This window comes from Atheta coriaria, unplaced genomic scaffold (genome assembly GCF_025399875.1).
Source record: "Atheta coriaria isolate IRGN ID8LTWV9N9 unplaced genomic scaffold, Caltech_Dcor_3.1 hic_scaffold_10_pilon, whole genome shotgun sequence".
NCBI lineage: Eukaryota > Metazoa > Arthropoda > Insecta > Coleoptera > Staphylinidae > Dalotia > Dalotia coriaria.
The window spans coordinates 377,188-401,885 of record NW_027045452.1 but is presented as its reverse complement, the minus strand read 5'-3'; the positions used below and the strand labels follow the sequence as shown (position 1 = coordinate 401,885).

General features: G+C 37.5%; 1 protein-coding gene across 8 annotated transcripts in view; it reads right to left on the bottom strand.

Moving 5' to 3' along the window:
- Positions 1-24,698, bottom strand: part of kug (FAT atypical cadherin kugelei) — a 104,752-nt gene that overhangs the window by 77,296 nt on the left and 2,758 nt on the right. For all 8 annotated transcript variants that reach the window (XM_065314329.1, XM_065314331.1, XM_065314333.1 and 5 more), the window contains exon 2: positions 6,366-6,486. The gene's annotated coding sequence lies outside the window, so the exon portion shown is untranslated. The remainder of the gene's footprint in view (positions 1-6,365; positions 6,487-24,698) is intronic.

Genomic DNA, 24,698 nt, shown 5'->3' with positions numbered 1-24,698 from the left:
GATCTATTAAACGACTTTCAAACTTCCACTCCGCGCAGATTTTATATTGTTCCACTCAAGTCCTCGGGAAATTGCAGGAACGACAGCAGCGACAATGGATGAGAGAAAGCGGCGTCTCGAGAGATTGTCGCAAGTGCGCGCGATGTCAATCAAAATTAATTTTTCGCCTAGATTACGCTCTCGGATTTAGTCATCAGCCGAGCCGCCGACGCCTCATCTCTTATATCTATATGCTCGCGGTCTGTCGGTATAATATTTGTCGTAAAGACGCACGATTTAAGCGCTGCGCCTGTGCCGACGTTGACAATTTTCAACCGAACTGCATGCCATTCAGCAACCGCGATGGCTAAAGCTTCAAGTGCTTCGTACTTGCAGGCGCGTTTTGAAACTGACACGGTATTCCAATTAATCAAGGCACTTATGCATTATGAACGTTGAGCTTTAAGCATTTAGAGTTGCATTCATAAGGATAATGTAGAGAGTTATACGCGAAATAAACTCAAATGATAGCAAGGATTTTAATATTTGCGTTATAACAACATGAAAATGATAGTTTCTAACCTTAAAAATACCTAACCATAAAGTACAAATATTATAAGTATATCTTATTATAAAACTAGCCTTTGCCTGCGACTTCGTCCCGGTAGTGTTTAATAAAAATTTAATTAGTTTTTACTCTCTTGTTCTAGACATAGTATGTGTCAATTCTATTAATAATATTCGCAATTTTATTTTAAAGCAATTAATTATTTAGAGAATTGCTAATAATGCACTTCAGCGCGCCATCTCGGATTCAACTATTTAACTATAACTATGATTGAATCTCAATGTCAACTTTTATCCTATAGAAAAGGGCTGTCTTTAGGGTTTTCTCGGCAATTATTCGAATTTTTCTCGCCGTAAAAACCATCCTTGGATATAACGAAAATTAAAAAAAGGAATTGGCCAAATTGGTCTAGGTGTTGTTGAGTTATGCGCTTACCAACAGATTTTCCGATTTATTTTTATATTATGGATTGTATCCTTTGTTCAGAAAGAATCCTTTGTTCTGCCGAAACTCAAATGAAAATGTGCAAAAATTAAATTATTTCAATGATAAATTCTAACCTTAAAGATAACCTAACCGCAAAATGTAAGTGTTTTAAGTCAGTTTTTCAATACGCCTCAAATAACTGAAATTCGAATAAAAGTAGACAAACGTTATGTTATTGCTACCGTATAACATGGAATTGATAGTTTTTAACCTTAAAAGTACAAATAATTCCAAAACTGTATTCTACATCAAAAATCTATGAAAAAAAAGTTTACCCTTGACTCGGTTTTTTGAAATCGCAAAAAATACTGGTACGAAATTGAAAATGAACACCGTGTGCAAAGACAATAAATAAACAAAACCGATGATGAAAGAAAAATAAACTCGGTAGGCCCTGTAATACAATTTAGCTTGGTTATTCCGAGAACTTTTTAACTTCTTTATTTGTATATGAAAAAAATCTGCATTCTGTCATTCATTCTGCTTTTAACTAAAACCTAAATCTAGTTTCGGTGGCGGAAGTAACAAGAAATAGGCATCCAATAAATGCCTACTCAAAGTGGCTCACATGGCATATAAAAAAATACTGAAGTTATAAATTATTTCGAGGACTTTTTATTGCGTCCGGCCGTCCGAGGGAGTTTTCACCCTTGCCGGCGACCGCAGGACCGCAGCTGCTGCGTGCCGCGCACGCCCGAAAAAGTCATTAAACGTTTATTAACTTTTATTAAAGCTCACTTACGCGCGCACGCACTCGCCGTATAAATCATTAGTCGAAATCATTAACGCGATTATTTATTTATTAATAAATAATCAACGTGCGTTGCGTATATCTGCACGGTGGTGCGCTACATTGCTGCTGCAATGTCCACGGGGACTCATAAACAGCCCCATTAAATTTAATTAATGTACTTAACATTAAATTTCACTGCGGTAGTCCTGCAGTGCCGTACGTTGTGCTGTTTTTAAAAGCTTCGCAAGTTTTATCGGAAAATATTCGCGCCACGCTGGATGTGAAATAACATCGGAAAGTGGAACAAGGGAATTTGAATTCAATTCACCCTTCATTCGGGGCAATCTGCAGCTTTGGTGGTATAAGTAAAGTGACAGTGACAGTGGCGCCTTACTGGCGCGCATAACGCGAATGTCTCAGGAAAGCAAACATCACGTTCGCCTTCATATTTCACCGGAAACAAGATTAATAAAAACATAATTTCTTTCCGACCCCATGATGTTAATTTCATTTTCATAAATTATTCCCTAGCAACCAAATAAAACAATCATTAACGATATGGTTTTGAAAATAATTTAATTTGATAGAAAATGAGGCTGTTAAAGTTTCAACAGAAAGTTATCAATGCAATGTGGCAGTCATGTGTTGTGTTGTACTTGGGTTTGTTGCGCATTTCTCGTATTTTGCTTAGTTCTCGACGCAAACGAAGGAGAACCAACTGCAAGCCCCGAAGTTAAGCTTAATTGATAAATTTGCGCATGACGAGTTACTGGGCGCGCGGAATAAAGTGAAATTAGGATGCGATGTAGAGCGATGAATGCGGAGCAAAATTTCGGGCATTATATTAAGCAAATTAAGTGCGGCGCCCGCGAGCAAGAGAAAAGTTGGCCGAGTTTTCGCGACGGCGGACGAAATAAGCGATTATGAAATAATTGCCGACAGTAATCCTTTTTACTATCGTCCGCATCTACAGGCGTAGTCTAATCGGATGACAAATAAACGACCAAATTAAACGAGGAGCACTCGTGCCGGATGCGAAAAACCACTTGTCGACGCGATATTGCAAATTTCACGTATTTATGCAACAATAAAGTTCATTACGCTTTAAATCCTGCTTCAGCACCGAACAACCTTATAAAAAATGTCATTCACGTGTCAGTCCGCTCAATAGGGACATTGTCAATTAGTATGCAATCGGGGTAGTTGTTACACTTTGTTATTAAAATGTTAATGAATATTGATTGATCCGCTCTCGTCCAAAGTCGCAAAAATAACAAAAATTTGCATTCCAAACGACGTAATCAAATTAAACTCGCTTCCAATCAAGCGCAACACGTGAAAGGCAAAAATACACTTTGAAATTACCGAAATTTATCATCTGTGCATCCTATACAATTTGTGGGGGATAAATTATTAATTATTATGTTATTGATAATCATGCGTCTATGGCATCGTGTAATCGGCGCTCATTACTCTTGTCGCGCGGCGGCGGGTCGAGTGAAGGGCGTTATCAACCGTAATCATCATCGTCATCATCCTGAAGCACACACCACCGTGTGCAGCAACATGCGCCCTATTGATGTTGATATTAATATTGACGTTAATGCGACTGCGGCGGTAACGACGGCAGTGGTTCCGATCGCAAACCACCAGCGACAGTCCCGATGGTTAATTATTATCGCATCGCATTAATATTAATCATTTAATAATGCAGAAACACGGCGCGTAATCAAATCGTGTCCGACGTGACGTTAATGATTATATGCCTGCAATAAGCGTGCGTTTAATTTGTTCATTAATATAAAAAATATAAATCAAATTTTCATTTGTAGTAAATCTAATTTATTTAAATAAATTTACTTGCTGTACAAAAACTGAACGCGAGAAGTAGGTCAGTGTTGAATAGTCTAAATAATACATTGCATAATTTGATTGGACAATACTGAATTACATTTACGTGCAAAATGTTATAATTTTCGCGAATGTAATTTAATTTCTGGTTAAAACAAAAGGAAAAAAAACAAATTTCGAGGTGATGATGCATCTTGCTGATTCAAGCTGTGTCGCTATGTGAATTTTTAAGGTTATGTATTTTCTACACACTTAAGTGAAAAACATTGTTTTCAAAGCCACCAAATTGTACAGAAAACGGTGTTTTCAAACGTGGAATTTAAATAAAAGTTTTGATGTTTGATTTGTGTGGTAATTAGCGATTCGACAAGCTGGCAAAACGGTATGACAGTGATGACGACTTTGGACTGACGGCGTTGATTCGTAATGCTTCCGGATGCCTATGAATATTAATGCCGTTTCATAGAGCCCAAAAGGACGACCTCGCTTTCCTCGCCTCTGCTAGGTCCGCACCCCTTTTCTGGCAACAGAGATAACTCATTCCCTTTGTCAATTTGTCAATTTGTGCAAACGCGAAAATGCCTAGCGCTAGCCAATCTCCCAATGTTGCAGATTACAGCTGAACACAAAATAAGAAAAAGCAAATTTACCCAAATTTAAGATGCAAAAAATGTCAAAAACACGCGGCTGTGATGTGCCGTATTGCGATGACTTGCCATGCAAACTGCCAAGCAACACCGCCGCCACCGCCCCCGGCATCTCCAACAACATACAGCGGCTAAGCGTGGAGTATTATCCTTCGGCATACACAAACACAAGCGTGACGCGGAAAACTAGCAACGCATAGAGAAACAAACAACAAATATCCAGGAGAAAGGCATTCTCTTCTCTCCTGCGTCGTGCTAAAAGCGTGCAATGTATTTATGCAAACGGGCGCGCAGAAAGCGTACACAAAACATCCGAATACAGGACCAAATAGTACATTAGAGTTTCAATTATGACGGCACGGCGCTGTTTCAATTATTACACGCAAGGAACGAACAAGAAATGTCAACAATGTTGGTTGTTACTGCTGTTTCTGTCAGCGTATTTAAACATTTTGGGATGCTAAAACAGTAAGAGTGCTTAAACACAGAAATGTTATATTAATGCATACAACATAACCCACACATTTTTTTCATTTTTCGGGAAAAACTGCAGTACGTTCGACAATTCCAATCATTTTCAATTACATACCGGACTGTTTTAATTTTTTCTGTCAGTGAACACGTCATGTCAATTCGGTTTGCACATTTAAACTTTGACACAATGTGTAAGACGCAGATGTACAACATAAATGTTTAAAATTATAAGCGATTTAATATTTTAAAAGTTTTTCATTTCAATTATTAACGATATTTTATTCCTATTTTATTTTCTTGTCAGGAGATGAAATAAAACAATGGTAAAACGTGCACAATTTTTACAAAAAAATCCTTTGTGACATTTGATAAATTTCGGTTTCAATATTCAACCAAATATGCACGGCGTTACGATGGAAACATATTTCCAAATAAAAAAAAAACTATATTCGAGTAGCTCCGAAAATACAAACTACAATTTGTATTTTTTGTGTGTAAATTTAATTTTCTTCATTTCACTCGATACAATTTGCAATGAGTACCCCAGTCACTAAGAATGTTTATTCAGGGCAAGCTTCTGCACACGATGAGGACAATCGAATCGGTTTTATCGTGCGCGCTTGTTACCACCGCCGCCGCCGCCGCCGCCACCGCCGCCGCCGTCGGTCAATAAACCAGAGATACCGGTCCATTAACCGCCCGCCACGAGAATAACTAAAAGAGACGCCGGATCGTCTAATAATTTACTCGCAACCCAAACACATCCTCCGCCCGCCTTGCGTGAAACGTATCTCAGTGGTCGAAAAGGGGCGGCTGGCGCTGGCGACCCCGAAGTACCTACAAACCAACACCCAAACAGTAAACGCCCGCTCGCGCGTGAGCTGGCCCGAATTTGTGGCGAAACGAGAGAAAAACAAACAGAAAATAAATTAGGTTTCTAGTCGTCTTCCACTTTCCCGTACACGTCTCACACACTCGGCGTCCAATTGAGATTTTTTCTATTTTGTAATTTTAGGTATCTACAGCTTCACCAAACGAGGATTAGAAACCGAACGACAAGTGTCGCCAGCTTACCAACTAGATGATTTTACGATCAGCGCAAAATGGAAGCACCAGAAGGCACGTGGAAGGAAGAGAAATTATCATCATCGCGCCGGAAGTAGGAAATATTAACGCGCAACGTTTTGAAACTTTGCAGATATTCATCCTGGCGCGATGTCCGACGAGTTTCAACGATTTCAGCCCTTTCGTTTTAGGAAACCGTTGTTATATTAAACTTTCCGAACTTGTCAGAGCGTCAGAACTTGCAAGATTAATTGTTTCGTGATATTTTTGTCCTAATTTTATCTAGAAAGACGTTGGCAACCAGTCGAGCGGAAAATCGCCGCCTGAGAATCCATCTCATCCCAGACAGAATGATTAAACTATTTGAGATCAGCGGTATGTGCGGTTTGTAATCCGTGTGCGTCATTACGCCACCATTCACACGGACAATTTGCAAATTGACCATTTCCCACGCACCTACTTAGAGCACTACTAACTGGAATTACAAGCAACCATCGGTTGTGCATGATTCGACACGATTCAATTCAGTTAAGAGCATAATACAGGCGTTTGGAATAAATACCTTTATGTCGCGTGCAAACTGTCACAAGTTCGAGAATGCGATTGCGCAAATACTGAAGGGTTTCCTCGATGCCTCCTAGTCATGATTTCACATTTTACGTTCGACGTTTAAACCAGTCCATCTGAAACAAACAAAAACGAATTTAATTTAGATAAAAGGCAATTTTTTAATAATTTAGAGTTTCTTTGTTGAGCACTTAAGGGAAATAAAACGAAAATAAAAGATGTTTAAAGATAGGGAGGCAATCATGCATGAACTCAACTCTTGGTAGAGCTAGAGGTTGGTTCATTGCAAATATGTACTTTTGTTCTGCAGAGGAAACAAACATGTGCAAAAAATCAGGAAAAAACAAACGGCCAGAAAAATATTGCACTTAAATAGAAAATATATGAGTTATAAGAAAAGATAATATAGCTAAATTTATAATAAATTACATTTTAACTTTAGGTACTGCGATAAAGTTTATTCTTTTTGCAATTAACGTAATATTACTTAAATTAACACTTTAAAAACACAAATCTAAAATGAAGGTTGCCCACTCATTGCGAGCTTTGAAACCAAATACAGAAAAGTTTATACAAGTAAAACAAACAAGCTTTCCGTTGTAAATCCACGATTCACTTGTGCTTAAAATAAAGAATAATATTTATCGAGCCAGCAATGAAACTTCAAAATGAGCTTTTTTAGTCCTTCAGGTCCTCTCCTCGTCCGTGGCGAACGGACATCGGCCGGATGAAAAACACGTTTTTTGTTTTCACAATTTTATTTTTGTTTTCGTAATGTGCGTTCCTGCATTCATTTTTTTATTATTTCTCCGTGAGAGCACGCAATGACGCAACGCGCGCGCCGGCGAGGACAATTTTACGACTCGCCGGTTTTCTTCCTGTTTTCCGGCGTGGCGTTTCATTTTTTTTTTGTCGGCCGCGCAAACTTTTTCAGATTACAAAAACCTTTTTTCGCGTTCGACCCAACCACGCACCTCGTGCGACATCGAGAGTACTTTTGCTTGTTTAACGCGTGTTAAATGCTCCTTCGTGACTGATAACTAACCATATCTGCCCATAGAACCACCCGTGGATTACACCACCACAGATAATTCCAACACAAAGCACTAGAATCACCGCATAGTTTGCTTAATTAAATTTAGATTCTTTGTTAGCGTTGATATCACGCCCGGATGGATATAGTGATGAATTTTAATTTAATCACGGAAATGAGTTTTTCAAAGCGCATCCTTCGAGCTCGGTTTGCTTAAACAGGTGACACACCGTGTGGATTCCCAGGATTTAAAAATGCGCACGGAATGGATGCACAAAAAATCGTTAAACGTCCTATAAGCGCAGCGGTGCGATAAAATGTTATTTCAGGCTTTTATCCTTTATGACAATTTTATTATTTTAATTATCAACCTGAATTTATTTAATAATTAAATTGCACTTTACTATCATCTGGTATTTTGCCAATTATTAAATTTAATAAGCCCATCAATCGCTAATACGAGTAGATTAGTGTATCCTTTGAATCGTGTTGCATGTTTAGATAATATCACTAATTGATAATTAGTTTGCAATTTTAAAGCAGCGTAATTCATCATAAAATCAACTAATCGGAAATTTAATAATCATAATCAATCTACTCACGTATCCAAACACTTCAATTGAAAAAAAACTTTTTAGTTAAAATCTAAAAAAATTGATAATCTGATTCGTTTAGGAAAGAAAAACATTGATTGCAATCCGACTGTAGAAAAGTCTAACCACACGAACGCTTCTAATGATTCCGTCCCTTCGCAAAGGGAGAATCCCCTGGTAACAGCAGCGGCGTCTTAGCATCATTGCCGTCATCCCACGGTTAGTTTGCTCTCATTATACGGCGATCTATTTAAACGAGCGCAATAAGTATTTCGTCGCACGTTGCGCGAAGACACAGTTTCACTCACATTTCGCATCGGGCGGCGCGGCGAGCGTTTAATTTAGGCGGATGCAAACCGCGTCTATTTGCACGCTCGTTTGCCATACGCGTTTGTTCGTTTTTCGCCGCCGCCGCCACCAACACCACACCACCCCCAGCGCAGACATACCTAACGAGACGAGCGCGAATCTCATAGTCATTTATCTCTTCGTCTTCTTCGCGTCCTTCTTTCGCACGCGCCGCTAGAGGGTGGCTTTAAGTACACAGATAGGACTCTTTACGCGTGCGAGGCGTCGCCATCGGGGAGCAAATATCTGCTTGTTTTACTCGCGCTTTACTTAAGAAGACGTCTTGGCATCGTGACGCGCCAAGAAGGATGATATTGACTGAAATTTAACTTTGTCTTCTTGGCGCCGACTGGGCGTTAAGTGTTTCGCTTTTTAAATGTCTCATTGACGTGTATTATCTTCAAATCTCCGAGGAATTAAACGTAATCATAATTTCAAAAAAAAAACTCAACTCCCTTATATTTTGAGCAAATAATGATTAATTTAACTTCGCACTTTTTTGTTTGTTATATTTTTGCATTGTATCAGACTATAAAGCATCCCGGAATAATTTTTAATTAGATGAAAACTTGCAGAATTACGTGTAGTGCATATTCTGGAAATGATAATGAACTATATGCTGTGCAGATAATATAATATTAATTAAAGCCAAACAAGAAGTTGGCAGCCTTAAAACTCTCAGGAAATTTTAATTAAAACGCAACCAACTTTGTTTTTCCTACAATTTGTACAAAAGCTAGCAGAACACCAGCTGTGGGTTGATTCTGATAATAATAAACAACAATCAACCTGTACGTACATGAATACGTTCATTACGCATTGGTATATTGTGCGTTGGAATCGTTTGACTTTGAACAAACAATCGCCGTTAACGACGGACAGCAGAGTTGAAAGTTGAGAATCAATGGCACGAATCGATTCATTCATTCGAATCCACGTTCCTGAATGAATGGTTGGTTAGTCGCGCGACGCCTTTTTTTTTGTCCTTTCGCGTCCCATGCCCACGTACAGCGCGGTTTACAATTTGTAAAGCGTACGCAGGTCGGCGTAGGTGTTAAACGCGCGCGCGATGTTCGATCGCGCAGTTCGCACATTGGAAAGCAAACACGAAGCGCACAAAACACGCACATATGTATATGTACTTAAACCTGAACGTGTCGCTTGTTGAATGGAAGACATCTTCTTGCTGCTTGCATCGCGTGTGGACTGCGACACGCGCGCACAATGCGTAGGTCATTGCATCGAGTGGGATCAAAAATCGAACCGGTTCGTTGGAAATATATACTTTTCGTTTGCGAGTGGCGTGAGTTGATGTGTGGGCGACGAAATGTGAAAACTCTCCAGCCTACACGATTATAGCGTATTATCGCATAACGATACACGTTAGTGTCGCAAGAGTGTCCCAACATCACACTCATTCATGCCGCGGGTAGATCTACTTCTTGAAACTCATTTTCATTCGGATTCATTAGTCAGGTAACTAACTTTCACATGCACGTAAGTTTTAAATATATAAATATGATCTAATTGCGCAATCATAACTTTTAAAATTAATCCCTACTAATATTAAAAATGCGAAAATCCTGATGTTTGTTACACTTTCACGCAAAAACTACTTAACCGATCATCATGAAAATTTGTACACATATTCTTAGTGGTCCCCGAATGGTTATAGGCTACTTTTTATGTAATAAAAAAAAATTTTAGAAATAAAATAAAGAAATTGTTTAGCAAATAATACCTCTGCATCTGGCTATTTGACTACTTTAACGCCATCTAGCATTCCAGCAATGAAGCTCAAACCTAAGTACTATAGTACCATCACACTGTATTATCACACTGTATTACCGACAGCTACGTCAACATCAAATCCAATTGACTACACTATGGAGACTGTACACTATACTTCCATAGACTATACTTTCAGCCATTTTAAACTTCCCGCCATTCTACTTCATTGTTACTTCTTCTGTGACTACAGACGCGTACGGAAGCAACTTCATTATTTTAGATATTCGCGAGCAAAGCCGCGAGTTAAAGCTAGTATTAATTATAAAGTGAAGTAGAAATTTGAAAATTTGTTACTTTTTGCAATGCACAAAACGCGTGGTGAAAAACACTCTGTATCTTCCAAATTAATTATCTAAATTTAAGACAGTTTTCAATATTTTATAGTGAAAGAGATTCCCTTTCGAATGCAATACATTTTAGTCTTCTGAATATATTATAACCATCCTAAAAACATACCCAAACTATTTGTATTTTTATAGAATTTCAAACTCATGAAATAAAAAACACCTTGTATCTTATGACTGAGTAGACCAATTTTTACAAAATCAGTAGGACTATAAAATCCAACTCAAGAGCTTCCTATTGTTTCCTATGAATTTCAAATGTGGCTTATAAGCGCCCGTAGAAAAACCATTGAAAAATATGCACTTTAGCAACCTAGCGAAAAATAGATACAACCGCAATGCATGGTTTTGTACCGTAAAGCAATATTCCGTTTTCTCATTGTATCAGTAGATTCTATAACAAGTAGCATAATCGATGTCTTCCGGTTTTACATTTCGAGCGAATATCGCACACGTTTGACGTACTTACACTGCGCGCAAGTACTCTCTCCATACACAAGTTGGTGGAGCTTGTTTGCCTGGGGTTTTTGGTTCGGTTTCGAGGGCGCAATGCGCGTTACATATTCATTCCGGCCGAGACGCGAAAGCTTCGTGCCCAGAAGCAGATGAACACAAGGTGCGTCGAGAATCCCAACCGAATTCAATGATCGACTCCGGCGCCAACATCCGGTATTAATGTGCGCACTCGACGCGCGGCTCTCGGTTAACTCGCATTTTAATTACGTTAAGTTATAATGCGCGCCAACGTGGAGCACATCATCATCATCATCAGTGGCAGCGATGTCGTAGCGCTCGATGGATGGCTTTGTTCCTACGAGCAGCAACACTCAAAGCTCCACGGCATACAAAGGGCGTGTGGTTGATTAAAAATGGGTGAATTGTCAGCGATGTTGAAATTTCTGATGGAATCATCATTTTTTTGTGATTGTCGAAGCAATAAAACTAACAAGTATCCCAAAGCACCTCTCGGATTAAAAATTTGTACAAAGTATTCAACTTTGTACTTTATACTTTGCCTTAATTAAATTATAGGCGCATATTTGTGTTTGTAAAAGTACATTCCAATGAAATTTTGTATTGGTAAAGTTGCAACGAGCACGACGACGACGATGATGATGAAACGTTAATCAAAAGTTTTTAGATTATGGCCGATTTGCTACGCGCTTGCAACATTTCATCATCCCCTAATTTGGCTTTCGACATTCCAGCATACCAAAAACTCACAAAATTCGTCCAATTCAAAGTGGAAAATTAATATTTTCAGGCAAACATTTTTCCCGAAATATTTTTTCTCTGTCTGAACACTGTGCAAGCCTGGAAGAGATGAAAGAACAGTAAATACCAAGCTAATGAACGTGTGGTTAATGAACTAATAAAACACGCGGCTCTCTAATCACCAAACGATAATATACACACGGCCGAGGTGTGTGCTGATGACGTGCAATGACCGAACTGGGGCAAGCGACGAACGCGATCGCCTAATAAAGTCCTCATTGTTGTTCAACGTGTAACATATTAATGAAAATTGTAAATTACCGCAATTTTTGCTATATTAAAGAACCTAAGGGTAGGTAATCATAATTTATGTATAATTTATGAGCGAATTTATCAATGGGTTAATGAAGCTAACGAATTCACAATCCCCATTAACATGAATGAAAAAAAAATTCACAAAAAGAAAAAAAAAAGAAGAAATATAATGAAATTATTCATGCTTTCAGCGCACACTAACAAGCCGCCTGATAACACAACCCACTAGTCAAATCTAGCCGACAAAGGTCCTGCGTGTGCAATTAATTATTAAATGACACTCTGACAACGACACGATGATGAATTGCCTTCGAAGGTGCTCGGACCAACACTAGTTTTATTAATGTTGCTTTAATTAAAAATCGATTTCGACGTACAAAACTGTTTAATATTGCGAAAATTTAAAGCAATCTAATAGCGTGTTGTTGTGCCTAAAACAAAAATGTTGCAAGCGTGAACGCTGAGCGCAAGAACAGCGAACGGTGTATTTTATTAATTACTTTATGGCGACGACCCGAAGGCAGCATGCATGAAACATTATAAAAATGTAACGCAAGTTTTCCAGAGGTTGGAACAAATGCCGCATATGCGGTAATTAAAAGCAAAGGCCAACACGAGGAAAAGAAAGCGACTACGACAAGAAAAAGGTTACAAGCAATTAATCAGTTTTCATATCGCGTTTAGTTTACGCCTCAAAAATAATATTAGTTATAAAATATAGTGTGTAGTATATATTAAATGTTTTGGTAAGTAGCTCCATCTAGCGGCATGAAATAAAACTTGCTTTTTTTATTCTCATCGATATCGTATATTTCAATTAGTAACGTGGTTATAAAAATTATACGCGTTTATTACGCCCCGTGGAGTTTTATTAGCGCATACCGAATTTCTTGATGAGCCATAAAAATCGCATTATTTACGACCACGGAATTATAACGATATCATCGTAACGTTGATTAGGTATTATTCCATCGCGCCGCATATTATGTCACATAAAGCAATTTGTATCACTTCCTGCGTGATTTCTGACCTGAATTAGGACGCGATTCGTTCGCGTCTGAAATTTGTTTGAGTTTCGCACTCTGCTCATTTTGCATTCGCAACGAAGTCGTCGCGCAGACAATGATGTTCTAGCAATTTTTGTATTATGCATTGCCGTTGCTCGGTGCAAGTACACGCATTACGTATCGTAATAAGCAGTCGGACGACGACGTGCTTGTTAGCCGGGATGAGTTCGCGAGACAAATTTTCCCATTTCCATTCAAAGATCGCCAGCGAGACGATGAGGAATGTTTTTATTATAACTGCAATTTATTTGACAGCGATGTTCATCTATGCGTTGGAATAATTTATTTTAAAATATGGTAATTAAGGGGCACACCTAGTGTGAAATTTTCAAAAAATCGAATTTTTTTTTACCATATTTCGATAGGTTATACCTTTAAAAATAACATACTAAAGTTTTAACTCGATATCTGAGATAGTTTTTGAGTAACAGGCATTTAAAAGAGTAGCCGCTCGGCAGTTAGATAGTTGCATTTTATCTTTAAACGTGTTTTTCTCGAAACAGCATTTTTTGAATTTGCTGGAGTGATTACTCGGAGACAAATGATCCGATCGCTATCAAATTTTTTTTGCGTCTCCTCTAGATAGTTCTTCATACAATGACCCTCCAGTTTTTTGATCTGATCAATAACCGAATTTTGGCAGGCCAAAAACGACCAAAATTTTGGGGAAAATTTAACATGTCGCCATTTTGTCAATTTTTGATTTTTTTGATCGCCCGAGGGTCATTGTACAGACAATATGTTTTAGTTTTAAGGAGAATTTTTTTTTGTTTGGTTTTATCGACGAAGAAGGCTGCAATCACTCCAGCAGTGAAGGACCTTTTTTTTGGCGCCGCTGGAGATCGCGTGTCATTTCAAAAATATTTAATATTTTATTTCAAAAATTTTACTGTGTATTCTCAAAACATGTATAAATATACCCTCAAAATTTTATGTAGGTGGATTCACTAGCTTTTCTTTTTTCAAATTCCCAAAAATGGCCATTTTTTAGGTTGTCACACTAGGTGTGCCCCTTAATACAAAAACATCATAATAATGTCATTTTACCCATGAGCGAATTACTAATGTAAATTTAGAAATCATTTGAAGAAATTCACACTATTATGACCGAAATATTGTTTATCCTAACTAAAGTTGTTGTGTAGTTGTAACCCGCTTGAATTTGTCTCATTGTCGTCGCGTGTCGTATGCACTTTTTGCTTTTTACCCTTCGCGTGGCCGCGAACGCGCCTTTCTACCTTTCATGCATGTTTTACGCGACTCGCGGCGGCGGTCGTTTCGCATTTGGTATGGCTTTGTCGTCGTCAACGCTATTTGCTCCCTTCGCGCACGTTCTGTTTGGTCGCGCGCAGATTGCGAGTGTTTCTTGCGCACAGAACCAGTTGCCTCGTCGTCTGCAAGCAGCCAGACTGCGGCCAACTTTTATCATCCATAATTCCATTCATGGGTCAACGACTGACGAGAACTCCGCTGACTCTGCACACTCGGTACAAACTGTGTAGGTCAAGAAGAACGGAAGAAACTTACTTATGCATTTTGATTAATTCAGACGAATACAACGTTGATATATGTAAGTCGCAGCAACCTGGAGCCATGCTATGATGATTCGTGATAAGTCATTCGTCTCAAATGCCACTCTGGCGTGCGTATTAATATCTCATGCGATGTCGATTGCAATTGATTGATTCGTAAGTATAAGTAACTATGCGGTGCAATGGCCGACACGTTTGTCTAATCTTGGGGCAGCGTGTAATGCTTGTCGTTTCTGCGCGCTGCTCGCTCTTCAGTGTGTAAATGACTGTGTGCCCGTCGGAATAATTCCCCATTATACTACATCACTACTAACGGTAATAGTTAAAAGGTCACGTCGTGAAATTGAACCCGAAATCGATAAATGAATGCCTTTTTGTTCTCGCTGCGCGCTCTTTGCCGTCGCGTACGGCCATGTTATTCGTGAATGCCTCGAATGTAAATGTTGATATAGTTGCGGCAATTTATATTAATGCTGTTTGAGAATTCAAATTAAGTCGATTTTAATGCGCTACTACTTCTTCATCCAACTAATTCTCGGCTACTGATTGGAATATTAATAAAATTAGGCTAAATATTAAATAAACATCCGTCGAATTGTATCTATGGCGAGTTTCATTCATTAATTAGTTACAATTCAGTTTATTTCAGTCGATGAAGTCATGCAAGGAGTTTGCTGCGTTTCCCAGCAGCCGAATGCTGTTTAATGTTCGTATTCAGATTTTGATTGCATGATTAATCTCTGTAGCTGACGCTGTGTCAGAGTAATTTTGTAATTCCGAGCGGAATACGTTTTCAATTAACCAACATGTTGATTAAATTCGACTGTGCATTTTTCGATATTACGATTTCATTTAACTTTCAAATTAATTATTGAAAAAGAATATGGAATAACGTGGGGTTACATTTTGTTGCTTATTTGCATAAAATTGGGAAATTAATGAAATTAATTTGCAAAATAATGATCGCAAATATGTAAAGTCGGGTAAAATGAAATTTAGACACCTGAAATTTTGTGTACATTATTTATAACGAATAAGATAATCTTGGAAAAATTACTGATTCAAGTAGGAAAATTTGTAATTCTAAAATACAGACTTAAACTGTTTGTGAAGTCAATATTCAGTTAACACAACCGAAAACATGGCGTACATTAAATCAAATTTTTAAAATTAAATTAGGCTCGCAATTCGCTAGTTTCCTGCCTTTTTATTGAAATATTCACCAACCTAGGACTTGAAAAAATAAATATATGCGTATTCCATGACACAAATTTCAGTAAAACGGCGACAAAATTTAAAATTGAAAGTAAAGTCTTTAATATTTCACAATGAATTGAAATTATACTAAAAATCAGAGAAAAATCGTAAATCTATAATATAAAAATTAATCGCAAAATCTGTTGTAAGGGCATAACTCAACCACGCCTAGTTCAATTTGGCCAATTCTTTTTTAAAAGGTTTGTTTAAGTCCCAGGATGGTTTTGACAGCGAGAACAATTCAAATAATTGCCGGGAAAACCCTAAAACAGCCCTTTTCTATACGATAAAAGTTAGCATTGAGATTCAATCATAGTTATAGTTAAATAATTGAATCCGAGATGGCGCGCTGAAGTGCATTATTAGCAATCCTTACTAATTCTTTATATAATTAATTTCTTTAAAATAAAATTACGAATCTTATTGATGGTATTGACACATACTATGTCTAGAACATGAGAGTAAAAACGAATTACATTTTTATTTAACACTATCGGGACAAAGTCGCGGGCAAAAGCTAGTATTTTAAAAACAGTATAATATTAATTTGATTTCACTCAGAATTTTATAAATTTCATCATCAAACACTTAAAATCCTTACGATTTTTGCAACAAAAATCAAAATAGGACGATAACTCATCCTTTAGTCTAATTCTGCGCTGGAAATAAATGAGAATGATATAAATTATCAACTCAAAGTAGGTAGAATATATCCGACTCTTCAACTGCAAGTCTTCAACAAACGCAGAGAGCTGGCCAGTGTAAATATTAATTTTAATTCCGAGATTGAAACGAAGGCGCAGCGCAGCGTGGAGTAGTTTGAGTAATAAACTTGTCTATTCGTCAGAGCGGACTTTCTGTTATCCATAAATACTCTTTGCATTTTCACGTACTGCGTTTTCTCAGATCTGCGTCTCGTTTCAACATTCAGGCGTTGAAGTGTTTACTTGTATGTCTGTCGACCAATTGGTTGTTTCGTTTGTTTATCGTTAGCGAAAACCAATGTTAAGCATTCGTATATTGGTACACATATTGATTGCAAATATGCTTTAAATAATTGAACGTTTCTATTAATACCGATATTTGCTTGTTTATTTTATCACTTGGCCGAATCCGAGCGAATAAATACCTAGTTTCGTTTTTTATTAGAATATAATTCTAATTGAATAAACGCAGCTTAATATAAATAAAAAATATTTGCGTTGGAATAAAGTACTTATAAAATATTATCGAATAATAATAATTATATTCGACACGGTATACGCGTACTTGAGTTCGGAATTTTTAAATTAAAAATACATAACAGCTTCAAAACTAAAATTTGAAAATATGTTCAAATACCATCTGTCGATATTACACGTGTGTTACAGCGTTGTACGTTACCAAAACGCGACAGGCCGTAGCGTAGCGTAAACATGTCGAATTATGAATATTATGAATATTTACAACGCGTTTATGGACGAGCATCATCCCGCGTTCGACGCACGTTTTGCGTTATGTCGTGTTAAACGATGTGCGGTCATTGAAAACGTCACGATGAAAGCAACAGCGGGTCGTTCACGTTTTGCGTTTTAATGAATCGAACGAAGCCGAGAGCGCCGGCGACGACTAGTGCGTGAATACGTGAAATAAGGTGCGGTTATTGTGGTCTACCACAACGCACCATCAGTAAATTACGTACTGAAACAATGGCTCATCGGTGATAATTATTCCTCGAGACCATCGCAGCTAATAGGTACCTAATCTTGAGTTTACTTTTACAGTATTAAACACTGGAACTATACAATGCTACATTCTTTCATATGTTCCATTATTGCGTAAGTTATACTGCTAAACAACCATTTGTTTACTGAGGTTTTTTTTTATTTGACCTTAAAGTCCATTATCGAAGTTGGAAACTTGATTTCGGGCATAGGACGAACAAAAAACATGAATTATTCGGAATCATTTAGAAAACTAGCCAATAATTCGCAGAAATATATATTATTTAAATTAATAAAACGTTTTTGTTGAATTTAAATTGATTCTAAAGCTCAGTTTGTTTTTTGTTAAAATAAATGCGTGTTCTGAAATTTACGGCTCAAGCATTATTAAATATATGCACCATTTCGGTGATTTTCAGTGACATTGCATATTATCCACGCATAAAACATGTCAACAAAGTCCGATAATATATTAATCCTTAAAAATAGTTAAAATTGAAAATCAACTTATATATTGCCAAAATCCAATATTATTATTTTATATGCAATAATATTTATATGAATTCAATTTTCAACCTAATAGCCAAAACAGGTTTCCAATAAAAATACGAATAAAATTGTTGTATTTATGAGCAATATTTTAAGTTTACAGTTTCAGTATTTTCTAAACGATATTGTGTTTCAATAATAATAATAATTTATGCAGACAACGTGCGTTTTTAATACAACATACACTTGAAACATGTATAATGTTATTTCTCGGTTTTCTGCTCGCTGCTCGTTGCGGCGCCGATTAAAATGCACGTTAGCGTTCTCGGAAATATTTGTGTCAACTTGCACAGTGCTTAACTGAGGGACTGAGCGAGGAATATCAATTTTTTTTCGCCTTCAAACATATATCAACATCAGCCTATCGCTGATTATGATTATAGTTTACATTGACTCGTTGTGGCTTGATATATTTTACGGTTGCTGCAAGCTTATAAAACAAACATGTGAGCAACGCGATATGTCAATATGCGTCATGCAATAATAGCGAAAGGCTATTTGTACAGCAGATAACATTTTTGCACTTTACATTTTACATCGCTATCGACTCACTTTGCTCTCGCGTGCAATCTATACGTTATATATATTTATTTATTAAATAACAAGAGAAGTAATTCAAATTTAAAGAGTTTTGTAACTATTAGTTAGACAATAGAAAACTAACGTAGGCAACTTGTGATTGTCAATGGTCGTGTATACGTTGAACTTATTTTAAGGTTAGAATTAGAGTCCGACCGAAACTGGATTTTAGCCGAAACCGAAATTTCGGCCCTGCAATCAGTTTCGGCCGAAACCGAAACAAATTTACATAAACATATTTTTCTACTTTTACCTACACATCGACAGTTTTTCCACATTTTTTAGACACAAAATCCATTTTGGGAGTAAAGCCCCCGTTTAGTCACTTGATCCCTACTAATATTATAAATGTGAATGTCCTGATGTTTGTTACACTTTCACGCAAAAACTACTTAACCGATCATCATGAAAATTTGTACACATATTCTTAGTGGTCCCCGAAAGGTTTAATAAAAAAAAATATTTTTTAAATAAAATAAAGAAATTGTTTAGCCAATAATACCTCTGCATCTGGCTATTTGACTACTTTAACGCCATCTAGCATTCCAGCAATGAAGCTCAAACCTAAGTACTATAGTACCATCACACTGTATTATCACACTGTATTACCGACAGCTACGTCAACATCAAATCCAATTGACTACACTATGGAGACTGTACACTATACTTCCATAGACTATACTTTCAGCAATTTTAAACTTCCCGCCATTCTACTTCATTTTTACTTCTTCTGTGACTACAGACGCGTTCGGAAGCAACTTCATTATTTTAGATATTCGTGAGCGAAGCCGCGGGTTAAAGCTAGTACTTAATATAATATTAATTTAAGTTTCTATGAGCGAACTGAGATGGCAAGTAACGGCTGCCATTAGCCGCGAAGTTAGCCGAGCGACGCACGACAATTCACGAAAAGTGAGTTTCAGTGCGGCCGAACTCGAATTCTTGGCCGAAACTGGCTGAAACCGAAATTTCGGTCGGTCTCTAGTTAGAATTAAACAAACAGCGCTTAATTCATGAAACAAACCTTCAATTTTCTGAATTTAACGACTTCTTTGGTAAGAACAAAGCAGTATTTATATTTTAAAGATTACTCAACAATATGACCAAGGAACTCGATCTTGTAAAACAGCTTCGTGTTTATCAAATCATAAATTGTTTGGAATTCGGTTTACGCTGTGAAAATACACACGCGCAGACTCGAACAAATATTATTTTGTTCGCTCATAAATATACCAGCGGAGGTTTGGTTTGAAAAAAAATGAAAATGGCGGTGATATGTCAACGAACGGACACGCGCTCGGTGAGCATAAAACTAGTGAATCTATAGCATTTCCAACACGAGCATGTTTGATCTGTGTCTTCAAACATTTGATTTTTCACTTTTTATTCAGATTACAAAAAAAGCCACACTGCATTCATTGTTCATACACGAATAGCAAAAACAAACCCACCGAGTATTTACACTTATTCAAAAAATACCAAAACATTAAACCGTATAACCAAATGTATTAAATTTGCAGTATTTACATTTAACAAAATAAATATTCATAGAACATTTCACAAACTTTATAAAAAATATCGTTTTGTATTGTATGTAAAAAAATACAACCGGTTTGCTGTGAGTTGCAAGCACTCATCGTAAAAATTATGACCAAATTCGTAATAATAAACATAAATATAGCCGGTTTTTATTGCATTTGCATTTCACATCGCTTGACATTAAACGTCGATTCATTGCATTGGCACTCCGATGGCGCCGAGCGTATTTTCTGAACGCTGATAACAAGCCGAAACAAACACGCAACAATTAGCACACATTTCGTTACTAACGTGTGCGCTGTGCTTGCTTTGCGATGATAAAATCTATCTCGAATGAATGAGTCGCGTCTGGGTTCGTCTAAGCATGAGTTATGAGAAGTTCAAGCGAATGATATTAATAAAGCTTCATGCGCGAGATGAAACTTAGAATTGACATGTCGCGACTTGTACGGGACAAGTTAATTAAGTCTAATTTATTACTCTTTGATTGGGGCTGGAATGTGTTTGTCGGGTTTTGAAGGTTAATAATATTTTAAATTTATTTTATTTTCAGAAGCCAACAATACTAATGATATTTGTAAAGAAAAAACTTTTCCGAAATTTGCAATTGCAAATCAGCCAATTTTTGTTTGTTTGTTGGAGTTTAAAAGGAAAACATCTTCAAGTTGCCTTCGTCAACTAGTTTCTAGGAGTTGGTGGAAGTTTTATTTCCATCGATTTCACTTGAGCGTGCGTCGGTGAAAATTTCGCAAAACATGAAATGATATCGCATCAAAGTTTTCCAACTTGTCCCGCAGCGCCGAGTAGAGCACACACGGTACAAACAGCCTGTGCTGTCGAATACCTCCTCCTACACCTACAGCATGGACTGTTGAGAACGTCAAATGGAAAAGTTTCGCACCTGTTTATTTATTTATTTATTTATTTTCAACAATTTCGAAGCGATCGCGCGTTGTCGAAGCACGATATGAGGAAAATGTGAAAAGAACGGTTATTCTAAAACGTATTGCGTTCGCATCTCCGAAGATTTCTACGCTCGTGAGACTTGCAACAAAAGCAAAAGAAAATGAGAAGAGGCGAACGGCTGCGGCTGGAGGCGACGTTGCCGCAGTGATCCGAGACAGCTGCTCGCCACGCAAGCTGCATGCATAACCAGTTTTCTTGCTCAGCGTGTTCGGCGCGCGTTCAATCAACCTCTCTCCTGTGTGCACGGAGAGGGCTTCGTCTCAGATTCTCAACTTTACTTCAAAATAGGCGTGAGTTTACTTGTGCTTGACTCAGCACACTTCGTGCGGTGTGCGACTCTCGACTCTCAACTGTAATCGTTCGCTTCGAAACCTACTTAGACAATGCATTCTTGTTCGAACAAGAAGTTTGATAAATTTTCACCTTAGGATAAAGAATCTTTAAGGCTTAAAATAACTGATATTTCTACTTTAAGTCATTATGATCGACATCATTAATTTTTTTTCCATTTGAGAGAAAACTTCAAGTTTAAAAAGGCTCTGCATGTTTCAAACACTTTGCGTGACATTAAACAGAACTGTGAAGTTTGTGACCTTTAATATTTGCTTAATTAATCACTCTAGCACTTCTTCAAAACGACATCAGAAAAAAAATGCCCTTGAAGAAGATCAAAAACATTTTTTTCCGATTTTACAAAGTTGGAATCGCATAAAATGCTTTCAACTTGATTTTTACATTTGCCATGTTAATTATCCTACGCATAGTTTTAAATTAGTTATGGAAACGATAAATAATTTCCGAATGTATGAAATGAATAAGTTCTGCACCCTTTTGGCACGTTAGGCATTTAATATAAAATATCAAATTGCACGTATACGAATTAAACAGAAACTCGTATTAATTACGCGGATGAGTTATGCGCGGCATTCATGCGATTGCATTCAGTTTGTCGTTGTGTCGGTTTGCATTTCCACGCGCAGTCGGTCTGAGACTGAAGGAGCTTCGTCGTCATTTCGGGATGGATGGCGTGTCTATTTTAATCTATGTTTTTTAATCGCTACCCGCCGCCGTCGCCGCGGCGTGAAACTTTGCTCATTGAAAAAACAGCGCTAAAGAATGCACAGCGTAATTAAGCTGTAATTAACTGGCGCCATTGCGAGTCATTTTTATTCAAACGCTTGTATTCGTTTTTTAAACTATTATGTTCGTCCATCCGACTGACAACTCCTTAAATTAATTTTTAAAACTGTAAAAACGCACATAATTTTTTTGTAAATGCAAAAAAAAAATTAAATTCTTGTAACTTTAATAAGATTCAAACTTTTAGAATATAATAACCCTTCTGCAGCTCATAACTTGCCCCAATTATCCGTATATGAAGCGTGGAAATTTGGGTTTTACGTTTTAGGACCCATGCATTACTGTCATCGAAGCGCGTCGTCCTTCAACGGCATAAATCACCAATTCGGGCAGTGGGCCCGAGGCAAGTCAGGGGGAAACACCCACCCACACCCCAAAAAGGGTTTTATTTCGCGCCGCCAGCTATAGGCAAACGAGTGAGGCAAAAAAAGAACCGCAGATAAAAAGCGGAGCGATGAGGACGAATAAAAGCATGTTATGCCTTCTCGGTCCTCAAGGACGAATATACGACCTGCGAATGCGCTCGCACACGATCCTTGCGTATCTTACGCCATCTTATACGCTCCAATAACTTGGATGACGACAGTGTTCTTCGCGAAGTGGAAGTGTGGAGGGTGACTTAAAAGCAACGAAATACACCCGAAGGACCAAAACCTCTTAGTCAAAGATGCGTTTTGCACGCGATGAGCGAGAAAAAAAATTAAAAAGTAATTAAAATTTAAAATATTCCTTTTTTGCAGCGTCGAGTGCTTCGCGCGGAGCAAGCGATTATTAATTTTGATGCATTTGCATGAAACACGCAAGACACTGGGCGTGTCTAAGAACTGGTCCGCTTGCAGGAAGTAAAGTATTAACTCTTGGAGGTTAATTTTTTTATCTTAAATTTTTGGTGTGCATTCGTTCCATTTTTCTTCGTTTTATTTTTGTGCGCCGGGAGGCGCAGTGCGGCCCTCTAGCAGTTTTTTCTGTTCAACGCGTCCGGGTCCGAAAAACCGAGGAAAATTAAAGCAAAGTTTTCGAATTAAAAAACTTTCGACGCCGCGCCGCGCTTTTTTATTCATTTCCTGTCTGCGATTGCGAATCGTATTCCTGCGTTTTTGTGCATAGTCTTTATCTTTCGCAAAATTTTATGAAATTGATTATCAAGTGGTGATTAATATGCTTTTTTTGCACATTCCTCCAAATTTGTCTGGATTTGACAATTTATACGCTGCGAAAAAATATGAAAGATTTTGTTTTGGTTTGGAAAAAAAATTATAGAATGTAAAGTGTTGGAAAAATGTATGCGAGCAGGCCATTACCAGTTCCTGTACACGTTGTGCACAGTTTCCGACCGCTTTTCAGTGTCTTCTTCGCACATACATTTTCGACTCTTTTCTTTTTCCACTATTTCCCCGACTAAGGTATAGCATCACGCCTTGTTTGTTGTGGCATTTTTGCCGGCGTCTATTTACTTTGTTTGCGCACTTGTGAGCCAAAGAGCACACCCGAAACTATGGCTTGGCGAGATATCTACGTGATTCTATCTACGATATCACTAATGCATTATTTTCGAGGCCGCGCAAAGCATGCTGTCCATATTCTTATCTACACCATGTCGATACACTCTCTCACTGGGGACTAACGTCGCTTGTTTACTATTCTCTGCGCGCAGAGCGGAATTGAGAAATAGAATGTGTTGTTATGCCCTGTCGATATGTGATGTCAAGCCTACATTTCAGTATTTTACACACTTTTTAAAATACACAACAAAAATATCTGAACATCAACTTTTGATTAAAATTGCTTATTTAACATTTATGTTTACCTTTGTATTATTGTATTGTGAGTAACAACTTTACACCCTGCAAGAGGTTGGATAAAGAAGAAATAAAATCTGTTCTTTTATTCTCGTCTTTGAGCATTTATACGCTCGCGTTTTCATTGCCGTTTTATACCCGTTAATATAACCGGATGCACCTTCATCCCACTACGTGCGCGGTGCAAGGGTTGTAAATGCAACGATTATTTTTTTTTTTTATCTGCACATTGCGATGGCTGAATGCCGGCAGACACGAAACTAAAACTGTCTTATTACGTATTTATCTATTATCTATTCGGCAATTCGCAATAAAACCGTTTGATATCGCAGCATCGTTATATGATATCCTCCCGCAGCTGCGAGTACATCGCTTTTCTATCCTCCCAGATCGCAAATGGTGATTTAAGAGTGCGAAATGCACCATAAAAGGAAACCGGAACATAAAATAATAAAATCTTCGTCTACGGAATAGAATTCTAGAATATAGTTCTCGAACTAAACTATTTTAAATTTTTAAAACATTAGAAACAGATTATGTGTCTAATGACATATTCGT